Consider the following 4,228-nt stretch of genomic DNA (forward strand, 5'->3'; position numbering starts at 1 on the left):
AGAAAATCAATAGAAAAATAAAATAGAAAAAAATGAATGTAAGTAAGAAAATATAGTTTCCCTACAAGGTAAAAAAAATGTTAGCTTAATTTAAATACAAAATAAAAAAATAAAAATATTTTAAAAAAAATAAATTATGCAATGTTATTTTTAAAAAATTAAGAATTTTTTCTTTTTTAAAAAAATAATTAAAAAGAATTATTTGCACATATGGCGGACGAATGCGTACAAACACAACCAACTTGGGTGGTTGAAGGTTCCACATCAGCACAAAAATTACACAAGAATACGAATAATTTGAGTTCAGGGGTATTAAGATCTTAGTTGAGTTTAGGTGTGTCTTTGAGATTTCGGTCATAGGCTAAGGGTACTTATGCATTATCCCAAAATTTATCATAAAATGTTAATGAAAATTCTTATAATTTGACTCTAAAAAAAATTATAACAATTAAATGCGTACGAAAGAAGTAAGTATTTTTCCTGTCCTAATTTATGTGACAGATTTCTAATTAGAAATTGAAACAAATCTATTTTTTATTTTAAATTTTTTCACATTATTTTTAGGTATTTTGAATTCTTAATTATTGTGACTTATATTACCTTTTATGTTATTTACATATGTAGAACCTTTACAAATACTACTATTAATTTTAGGGAAAAGGGTCTGATATGCCCCTCAACTTTGTCATTTAGAGCTGATATACCCTTCGTAATAAAAGTGGTTCATCTATGCCCTTACCGTTATACAAGCGGCTCACATATACCCCTGCCGTTACAAAATGGCTCATATATACCCTTCATTTAACGGAAGTTAAAAAATTAATTTTAAATTTATATTTATTACTTGTAATTTTTTTTAAAAAATTATTTAGGGGTATATGATTCTTCTATCAAAATTTAAGGTATATTTTAATTTTTTTCATACATAAATTATTTTTTGACTTTTTTTATTATAATTATTTAAGTTTCTTATACTTATTTTGTTTTTTCCTTTCATTCCTTAGTTTAAAGAAAAAAATTAAACTATTTTTTTTGCGTGTATTGTAATTTAATTTCGTATTCGAAGAAAAAATTTGGTCATCTACAATAAGTTTTACAAGAATACTAGTGAAACACAAAAAAATTTGATTATCAAAATAATAATTATAAATTAGTCATTGAAACAAATAAAGGTAAAAAAAAATATGTTTGACGAGGAATAAATTTACTCACATGGGATTATATTTTTTAGAAAAATATAATAAAACTTTAGATTAAATTTTTTTTTTTTCATTTTCGTTAGAGGAAAAGGGTATATGTGAGCCATTTTTTTACAAGTAGGGGCATATATGAACCACTTTCATAATAAGGGGTATATCAGCTCTAAATGACAAAGTTGAGGGGTATATCAGACCCTTTTCTCTTAATTTTATTTTTAAAAAATTAAATATCTAATTAACAGATTTTCGATTAAATTTAAATTATTTAACTCACGAAATAATTACCTCGTATTCTGTGCCATTTGTGTCATTCATCACGTACACAGATTTGTGCAGGGATTGAGATCCAAATATTATATTCGTTCACGTGATTGCATAATAAAGGAGCGGAATTAGAATATTTTATTTATATAAATTTTAAACTATATTCTACTTTTGCTTAATTATTAGGTTCTGAGCAGATTAATTATAGGTATGAAACAATCTTTTCTAATATTAGAGCCAAATCACAAGGCATTTTGTGTTTGGAATGATATATGTAGTCAGGAATAAAGTTTAACATAATTTTATGGTTTTATATTACAAAATATGTCATGTAGCCTGAGTCAGATCTGTTTTGCCTATTTAACATGCATACATATAATATATCGATTTAACTGTATTCAATATTTTTGATATAAATACATGTATAATAAAATTTCATTATGGCATCTTATGATATTTTGATATTTCAATTATAAATAATGATTTGTATGTTTGACAAGATGGCATAAGAGTAAAAAAAGTTTTGATAATTTTTATAATTCATGAGGTTTTCAGATTTATGAAAAAAATAATTTTTGAAATTTAAATTGTATGTTAAAAAATTTGACCTGATTAATATAATTTAATACCGATTAATTTCTAAAGTTATAAATAAATTTAACAAAAAAGATTCGATCATTCAATCCATCAAATTTAAATTTTAATTTCGTATTTAAATATAAACTAAGGCCAATTGAACCCTATTTTTTTTCTTGCTATTTTTCCTTTAGTAGCAAAGGAATGTTGTTTTGTTTGTTTTTCTCGACGTTTCTTTCTCGTTTATGATTTGATTAATTTTAATTTGTATTAAAAAATTCACTATATTTTAGGATAAAGTGTATAAAAGGCGAATTTAAAATTTAAAATTTATAAATTATTGTAAATAGTAACCTCAAATTAATGTATATAATAATAATTGCACATACAATCAAATGTTTTAGTATAGTTAGTACATATTTATTAATATAAGTAAAAAGCGGGAAGACTAAAAAAATGAATTGAATTAAAAATAATATTAAGTGCTAATTAAATCCTCTCCTTTATTGTCAAGTACACATGTGATACAACAAAGGTTTCTAATTATACTATATAGTACCTAGAAGAAGAAAATAATTCACTTTCTAATTTTTTTTGTTTTATATAAATTTATTAGTATCATACTTTCTCTTATCAAAATTTCAATTAAAATATTTATAAAAAATAATTTACGGAATATTTTGATATAGAATACATTTTTTACCTGCTCATCAGTTATGGAGTATGGGAAAAAAAGACTGAAATGTGTGGGATAAGATGACCAAAATGGTCCTTAATATACTGTAAGAACTACGAATTCTATCTGGATATTAAAAATTCTGTTATAAATATATTTGTGTTATAGTGAATATCTAATTATGTAGAGTCCTTTTAGGATATGGTTAGAAATCTTACTTAGCGACAAAGTTAAGTTTTTCGTATAAATAAAGGATTTTCCCTCATCGTAAAGAAAATCAATAAATCCTGAATATACTTCAAGATAAATAAGAAATCTTTCTCTTCTCCCTATTTTATTCGTCTTCTAATTTTATGTAGTTTCATAACAAATTCATAATTATTGCTATTTTTTATTAACTCCAAAGAAAGAATTCTATAAAATCTAATTCTATTTTTCTCTCATTCTCCAATAAAATTTACTATTCCTCTTTCCTAATATACTACTCCACTGATCTTATATCCTTTTCCATTTCAAGCAAGAAAAATATTAATATTTTGTTAGAGAAAGTAGAAATAATAGTGTCAAATTTCATGGTGTTCTTCGTTAGAGCTAAGCAATAATTCATTACTTGATTTTGTAATAAGTTACGTTAGTTTCATATTTAAATTTAGGTATAATATATAAATGTGCCCTTTATATTAATCTTATTTTACGTTTATATTATTTAACTTTGGATATGTACAAGTAGACACTTAAATTTGTATAAAATTGAACAACTAGACATCATACATGGCCATAATACATGTAGGATACCGCATCGGATAAAAAATGACATGAAGGATGTATGTAGGACATGTCTGTCTATTTGTTTAACTGTATACAAATTTAAATGTCTATTTATGCAAACCAAAAATTGAAAGGCATAAATGTAATTTAAAGTGAAAATAAAGGACATATTTATGTAATATACCTTAAATTGATTAACATATTTTTTACTATCTATTATATTTAAGGTAAAGGATCAAAATCAATGTCTTTTGTTTTACGTTAAGAATCACTTCAATCAAGTAAATATATATTAAAGATCAAAATTGATACATTTGCTATACATTAAGGATCATTTCAATCAAATAATACATATTAAAAATCAAAACTAAATACTACGCACATATTAATGATGTATTCCTCCAAAACACTTACCAAATCTAAAGTAGTAAAATTCATCATATTTTTTTGGTGCAATTTAAGAAGACAACATCAGAATTTTTGGATGCAATAAAAAAATAGAAAGATGAATTTCTAACTTGATTTAAATTTCAACTAAATAAAAATTTTCGAAAAAATAGTAGAATCATGTTTTACTAAATTATCTTAAATATTTTTGTATTTATAAAATTATTAGTTTATTATACTAATAAGAGTCTTTCGAAAATATTCTTTTAATCTTATTAAAATTGGTGATTTTTTGTGTTGATCCGAGTTATGTCGAAAATAAAATGCCTTAAAAGAGATTTATTAGTTTAAAGAGGTT

Source organism: Solanum pennellii, chromosome 1 (assembly GCF_001406875.1).
Source record: "Solanum pennellii chromosome 1, SPENNV200".
In the NCBI taxonomy this organism is placed as follows: domain Eukaryota; kingdom Viridiplantae; phylum Streptophyta; class Magnoliopsida; order Solanales; family Solanaceae; genus Solanum; species Solanum pennellii.